The 8,227-nt window shown below is 37.6% G+C and overlaps 1 protein-coding gene across 1 annotated transcript in view; it reads right to left on the bottom strand.

The window, feature by feature from the left end:
* Positions 1-923, bottom strand: part of LOC133142258 (serine/threonine-protein kinase PAK 5-like) — a 30,188-nt gene extending 29,265 nt beyond the window's left edge. The window contains exon 1 of the mRNA XM_061263367.1: positions 799-923. The gene's annotated coding sequence lies outside the window, so the exon portion shown is untranslated. The remainder of the gene's footprint in view (positions 1-798) is intronic.
* Positions 924-8,227: the final 7,304 nt, after the last annotated feature.

The raw sequence follows: 8,227 nt of genomic DNA on the forward strand, positions 1-8,227 counted from the left end.
TGCATAGAAAATGGCAACAAGCCAAGTTACACAGACACACAGTAACACACAGGACACCCTGGTCTCCACTTAGCCGTATAAGCCAAGGTTAAAATACCATTGTTTTGGGGTTTTTAGTTTACCACCTGCAAACAAGGTCTCTCTGTGTCCCCATGTCTCTTAAATGCTGCGACTGCTCTGCGTGCTGAATATGCACTGTGTTCGCTTAGGAACATCAAATACAGCTGATATTACAGTAGCCTATGCTGCTAAGGCGTTACGCTCGATTGGTTTTTAAAGAAAAACAAATCTATTCTAGAACATGGTTTACATGTGCATGTCCTTATAGGCTATGGAGTAGACTGCAAAATGCTGGCTTGTTTTCCGCTCAATCGCTCATTGTTTAACTGAAAGGGTCATAGGTAATCTCCATGAACATTTTCGTAAAATATTAAATCAATCAAAATGCAAATATTGCTCTTTAAAATGTACACCGTGACCCCAACCATGTAAGATGCATTTGAATGAACGTTAAGCACATTCCACTAGATATGCACACTGACCGAACTATCGCAATAATCCATCAATGACAAGGAAGTCCAATACCAATAAAATGTGATTCTATACGTTTTATTCATATATTAGCCAACATTATTTTACAGTCTCATGTGAAAGCGAACAGTCGCGTGCTGTCAAATAATAATAATGTCGTCTGAGCTCAAGAACAAAATAATGTTCAATATCACACAACGTAAGGCAAAATAGATAACAAAACTGGCATGCCATTGGCAATGGCATTCGACAAAGCAATGGACATACCCGCTGTCTTGCACGGATCGTCACATATCCCGTTCGCTGCTGTGTGCTTATTGTGTCTGTATAATTATTGTGGATACCGTTCCGCTCCCGCCAGCGCCATGTTTCCCGTGCTATGTGCATTAGACTAGGCTAGCTGTGATGTGCTGGCTGGTCTGAGGACAGCATGGTACATCCGGGATGCTGCGGTGCCGAACCTCTGTGTGGGGGGGGGGGGGGGGGCTTGAACACCTGTGATGAGAGGACCGCAAGCTGACTATACCGACTGAAGGTCGGATGCATCGATGATCAAAGGAAATAAAGTTTAGTCGACGATTTATAATAGCAGGTGTTGCAACCACTCCCTCCCCGATATAACCGTTGTAGCTTAGCCACAGCTGCCGCAAAACAGGGCAAATTGATGTATTTATACGGCTGACATATTGACCCACATATAATCACGATTCGGATTGATCTAAACTGATTGATGTGTTTAATTGATTTGATGTATTTGCATAACCACGTCATATTTCCTTGTGTAATATCGCTACCGTTGGAATTCAAACAGACTGACATGAATTCGTCGCCTACTGTACGTTTGTTTCCTGCAGACATACAGTATCTCTACTGATGTAACTCGAACAATGTTGAACTTCTGGTCTATTGACTTCCATCTATGGAGGAGCCTAATTGGAGGATAAGTCTCCTCGGGCACTGTAGCCTAACCTATTTTCCTTCTTTTATGCATCTTTGAGTGTGTGTTTTGTAGGACCTAGTGTTCGTGTTTTATTTTTATTAAAAACAATTTTTTTTTACCATTCTTGTGCAAAATAGTTCATCCAAAAAATGGTTGCATGGGGTCTTTGTGTAGTGATACTGTACTCTTAAGTGATTTTTTTCTCTAAATGCATTTCCAAAGTGCATCTGCTTCAATGCAGCCAGCAGCAGTGCACAGATATTCCAAATGCATTCTGGGTAAAACATTAAAGTGATATACTGTGCGTGCTTATAAAGCCACATACAGTATGGTGAAGATGCCAAACAGCTCATTTCATCACAGATAGAAATGTTGCTGTTCTATTTTTGTGCGATTCTCTTGTACAGTACATGTTTTATCATGAATCTGGGCAAGCAACCTACAAGAATGACAAGAAAACAGAATCTCTGCCATGAAAACTCACCCCGTCTCTCTCTTGTAAACTAATGTAGATACACGCAATGGAAGCAATGACAAAATGGGGCTGACGCCAATGTACTTCTGGGCAAATGTAAGCATATTCATTTCTGTATAAATTCCATTATACAAACAAGTAAGATCACATTTGTGTTTGGCACAGCGGATATGGGGTGTGCAGTGTGCACATAATTATATGATCAAAGGCGTGAGCCTTAGCCCATGTGTCACCAGCTAACTATGTGATTGAGTGCAAGTTTTATGACTGATGCACCTGCTCTTGAGCCTATATAGGATACTCCCAAGGTAATATGAGCTTTTTTTAAATACAGTGACTACACAGTCCACCTTTCCTGTTTTATTCACACACTCAGAAATGTGTGCTGCTGTCGCCTATCCACGTAAGAGGTTTGACATGTCATGTGTTCAGAGATGCTCTTCTCCATACCACTGTTGTAATATGTGGTTATTTGCATTACTGTCACCTTCCTGTCAGCTTTGACCAGTCTGGCCCTTCTCCTCTGAATCCATTTGGACCATTTTTGCTTGAAAAACTTACTCAGTTGTACCCAAAGAGATCATTACTTTACTTTCAGTGCACATTTGGGAAATTTGATCTTTGAAGAAGAAAAATGTACCTCCATTGTCACTGAGTGCACAGGTGGAAACAGAGTGGGTAACAGATAAGGGATCGCAGCTCAGAAGGTTTATTAGTAGGAATTAAACGTCTGTCTGCATGGTCTGTGTATAAGACTCAGCTGCCCTATGGACTATCTCTTGCCTTGCCAACCGCCTCATATGGTGTTTTATTTGACCAAGAATATATTTCAAGGTCTTTTTTCTTTTGATTTAAGCTCTAGTCTGGCCTTTTATTTCTCTCACTAGCTTGTGCTGAAAAGGGATCGGCCAAATTTTAATTTGACTGCACACAGAAAAATAAAAAAGGAAATAAGCAGATAGTCCATGTCAGTAGATCGCTAAGTTAATTAGCTACTGTATGTGCACCAGGTATCAAACTGTTACTGGAAATGCCAATATGTCAGTCTGATGGTCCAGATTGTGAAATATGATTCATATCCAAATAGGATTAATATATCATTTTTTTAAATACCTCTGTGTAAATACTATAGTGTATTTCAGGGTCAGAACATTTTATTAATGCAAAGTAATATGCTATTTCAATTGACTGATTTCATAAGTCAGGATAGTAGGCTTATCTGTAGTTGAATAAATCATTAACGATTTCGGTAATCTCTGCTGTTCCCTGTATAGACCGTCCTATAATCTCTGTTTATGCATCTGTCAGAACGTACGGTTCTGGAGGAATCGCCGTCGAGGGCCTGCTCAGAGGACAGAATCTCACAGGGGATTACCAGCCTTCAATGTCTCTAACCATCCACCAGGGGGCAGTAGAGCACATTGCATGGTTTGCGGGGTGGGAAATTCAATTGATTTCTATTTTCATACATTTCCAAAACTACAATGCATCATGAAAGGCAAATAAAGACAACATTGCAATTACGAGTTTTGCGTTATTTCTGTTGTGTGCGTTTGTTTTTTTGTTTTTTTTGCATTTAACTCTTGGCACAACCAGAACCTCTCTGCAAGTAGAATCAAGTAGATTTAAATCCCTTTAAATCTCTTTAATTATGATTTAGCATTTCAGATTAACAAATATCTGTTCTCAATGTTGTAAAGAGATATTAAATACATTTACATTACTTCAGTACTAATTATCATTACAAATAACCTTTATAAAACATACTGTACACCACAGTTCATGAATTCTAAAACCTCATAAGGCATGTTAAAGTGTTCAGTATTTTGGCAGCAGTTTTTGTGACATGGATTTTGTGTCATTTGCAATCTAGTGTTACCCAATAAAAGTACTTTTGCCTATTACATACAGTGCAAAGAGCTGTCACTTGAATTATAGTACATTGTCAGAAATAAAGGTACAGTGGAACAGGTATATTTGCTTGCATCTGCATACTTGTCAGGCATGTGAAATGTGTTATATTCTATTGCCGTAATATATTGTTTTGGACATAAGCATAAGGTGTCATAAGAAGCTATTATTCATTGGCACGGACTGTGATATTGATCAAAGTTTTGCTGAGATATGAACTGCAGAAGCGTGGGACCTCCCTCAGTGCCTTCAAACCAGCCTTCAGTCAGTGTCTGAAAATTTGCCTGTTCTATTTTTGCAAGAAGATGGGGGGTGACTCAGCTCGTTCCAAAGCCTACAGCTGAGGTGTATCAATACGAAAATCAGCAAAGCAGATTTAAAGATGCGCGGTTTCATTCTATTTTTATATCAGATTTATTTTTGTATTTTCTGAGTTCTGGACTCAGAGATGAGTCACACGTTGTATCTCTGATCACCATCTCCTTGGTTTATATCTACAGATAAAAAAGGTATATGAATTATCCCAACAAATTATAGGGCCTGGTTAAATGTACTGTATCAGCAGACCATATGTTCTGACCAGATTATGTATATCACTGTTTATCATAATTATGTATATCACTGGACTAGATGATAGAATCAGATTATATACATATGCCGCACGTACATTAGCACTGAATTAAACATTTCAACAGGACACGTAGGAGGATTTGAAGTATAGCAGATAAAACTATACATCTGGTTTGCCATGATGACAGAGAAGGGTAGTGACGTACAGAAGGAACCTGAGGACCACATAAGTAAATGTATTTATATGGCAATGTTTAATGCTTTTATGCTATGTTGATATTTGTTATAGTGCCAGTTAAAACATTTACTTCAATTGCATTGTCTTAGTGTACAAATGCAGGATTTTGCTTACATATATGAGTGCAGTATGTCTACTAGTACTGTATATGCTTCAAGTCATCAAAATCTGCTAAGATGTGTCCAAATTTGATCACAACTGGGTCGCCACAGGTTTTATTATTATTACTTATGACAGACAGGATATTTTAAATTGTAATGGAACTATTATGTTAGCCGAGGCTGTGATGGAATTTGTGAGTTTATTTAAGTTTATTCTCCTATTCAGGAACACCCACAGTCCTAGCACAACAAAAGCTGTTACTATGATTATCCAGAAAAAAATAATTTTTATTATTATCATTTTTTTGTAAGTAATGCATACTTGGCTACAAACTTTAGTTTGTGCTGAAAAGCTGCAGTCACTGTTAAATGTTCAATCTAAACTCCGCAAAGACCGACGGTTACCATGGCAACCTCCCCGAAGTGAAACTAATAAATTCGAACAGGAAAATGACTCTCACTCTAAACAGCGTCGTACAGTAGCATTGGACATGGGCTGATATCCTCATATTGAGGGCGTATTATGTCGCTGGTATACAATAAAAACAATTCATGTAAAGCTCATGTGTTTCCTTCAATTGATGCATGAATTTATTCTTTACTCTTTGATCTTTTTTGCGTGGGTGTAAATTACATATTCTTTCTTACTTCTTAGTTTGTTGTAATTAGAACATTAATGGTTGAAGTAGAAATAACTGAGATGCCCAAATTGGACTTAATTTCCAATTAAGCAGCAATTGCTGTAAATTCAAAAGGCCAAATACCCTGCCCTCTCAGACTAATACTAAAAAGCTAATGCATGCTTTTTATCACAAGCAAGCTTGATTATTGTAATGCTGTCCTGTCTGGTCTACATAAAAAAGCTATTGGCCAGTTACAACAGGACTCTAAATAAGTGGTGCACAACTCCTTACCTTCTCTTCAGTTTTCTGATGGCTCAGTAAACTGTGCTGGTTCATTTCTGTACTTGAACACAGTAAAAACTTTAGGATTCAGGCTGTGCCTGCTGCTCGTACAAATGTCAGATCAATGTATGATTGAGCTAATGAAATAAAATCCTTAATTTCCTTACATTTTAAAAATAAATCTCAAGACTCACATTTTTAGCATTGCTGTTACCTGAGGTGCCTCTTAGTTTTGTTGACTTTTCAAAGGGGATTGTAAGGCATCTGTTCCAGGTTTGTAAGGGCAGGTTGGACCTCATTACTGTCGACAGTGAGGGTTTGACACCAATTAGAGCACTTCTATGTTAATCTTAATAATTTTTTTAGTTTGTTATATTTCATTATACATTACTGTGCAAAAGTCTTAGGCACATCCAATAAATCCATAAAGTGAAGATTCTTCAAACAATGAAATTAAAAGTTTCTAAATATAAAAAAGCGCTAAGCAGTGAAAACAAAATCAAATCAATATTTGTTATGACCATGCTTCGTCTTTAGAACTGCATTAATTCTCTTAGGTATACTGTCCTGCATGTTTATAAGAAAACCGGCTGGTAGGTTGTTCCAAACAAGTTCTTCTACAGACTTTGCTTGTCTGACTTGCCACTGTTGCCTGGCAGTCAGATGGTTGCCGGTTTGATCCCGCCCTGGGTGTGTCAAAGTGTCCCTGATCAAGACACCTAAGCCCTAAATCTCCTGACGGGCTGGTTGGTGCCTTGCATGGCAGCCAATCGGTGTTGGTGTGTGTGAGTGTGTGTATGAATGGGTGAATGAGGAGCATCAATTGTATAGCACTTTGGATAAAGGCGCAATATAAATGCAGTCCATTCAACAAAAAAAAAAAAAGAAATGACATCTAAGACCACATTTATTTAAAAAAATTATATACTGTACTTTTGCACATTCTGTTTTCACACCTTCTGTGATTCTTTCTGTTTTTATCACCATGTACAACACATTGTGTTGCAAATAAGTATAAAATGTGTTTTACGAAAAAAGGTTTTCTTTGCTTGCTCAGCCTCCTCTAACATTAGCCTAGAAGGAAGTGTTCTGGACATTTCTGATGTTTATAACCCAACCTCTCTCTCACACACACAAAATATATATATATATATATTAATAAAATAATTGAAAATAAAATAAAATAAATAATAATAATAATAATAATAATAAAATATTTGGGTTTATGGGGTTCCAAGAACACATTGTAAAAGTAGACAGAGAAAACATTATGGAGCACACACAAGATTGTCAGACACACAAACAGGCGTTCAAGGCAAATACTGTAGGATTTTATAGGCAGTTGATTAGTTATTATGAATTTTGTGTTTGGCCATAACCTTTTGACATGTTTATGAGTCAAGGACATCAATTGTGTGATGGGATCACAAAAATGACCATTGTTGTTAGCTGACTGTTCATGTCTTGGAGACAGCCCACTTTGGGATTTGAACTGACAACCTTTATTTATTTATTGCCAAACAATCAAGTTTTGCATTCAACTGAATTTGATTCAGCAAATGAAATTACTGTCAGACAATAAACACTCCTGATGGACACTGGCAATGAGAATATTATTGGCAGCTTCTTGAACAACAGACATTAATTACAGCTGGGTTATTCAGAAATTGTTATATAATGTGGCATTAGGATTGCCATTTGTCCAGTAGTTGTCCACATTGTTTTTGTAACGCTTTTGTGAGTCCTTCCCCTTCATGTCTCTCTCTTACAGATTCTGCACAATGACAGAATTAATTCAGTTTTTAATTCATTTTATTTCAAACTGAAGTTCATTGTTTTGTACATGTCCTCCCAGGGTGTTAAAAAATATTCGCGACTTTTGCTTGCCATTTTCTCTTTGTTTCATAATTTGTTAAATTAAAAATGTCCAATTGTGATCCTCTAAAAAAGTGTGAGAGAGCACACTAACTTTGGAAAACACCATTTCATGCCAAACTGCATTCTGGGAAGTATACTAATTGTAGTTCCTGAACGAATATTCATCATGTGTACAGCCTGCAGATTTTGATGCTTTTTACAGTTCTATTCATATTCTATTCTGACTAATTCTTCCTTTAAAACAGTCAAAAAGATTTTCAGCTACTGACAAGCATTCTTCAAAAAACATCTCTAATTTTCATATTCATCACATGAGTTGATGGCGCCTGAGTTAGCTCTAGTATAATGGTGCACTGCAGGGTGACAAATAGACTGAGGTCTTTGGTCAGTAAGGAGGCGTCTCTACTTCACGATGCACCGTGCCGTGGCTCCTAATACCATTCAGAAAATAACTTTCAACTGAACCGCTGAAATGTCAGCAGGAACTTGGAAGGTAGAAAATGGTGCAAAATAAATAAAAGTTGGCATTGTACATGTTGTGGGATTTAGTGTGCAGAGACCTCCTACATGAGGAGATTTTATTTAAAGAAGCAATTTACTGTTGCCTTCCTCTGGAGAGCGTGGAGCCTATCTGACTTCAGAAAAGACCCATTTTTCGAGAACGCTGTAGCATGGTGC

Source organism: Conger conger, chromosome 1 (assembly GCF_963514075.1).
Source record: "Conger conger chromosome 1, fConCon1.1, whole genome shotgun sequence".
NCBI lineage: Eukaryota > Metazoa > Chordata > Actinopteri > Anguilliformes > Congridae > Conger > Conger conger.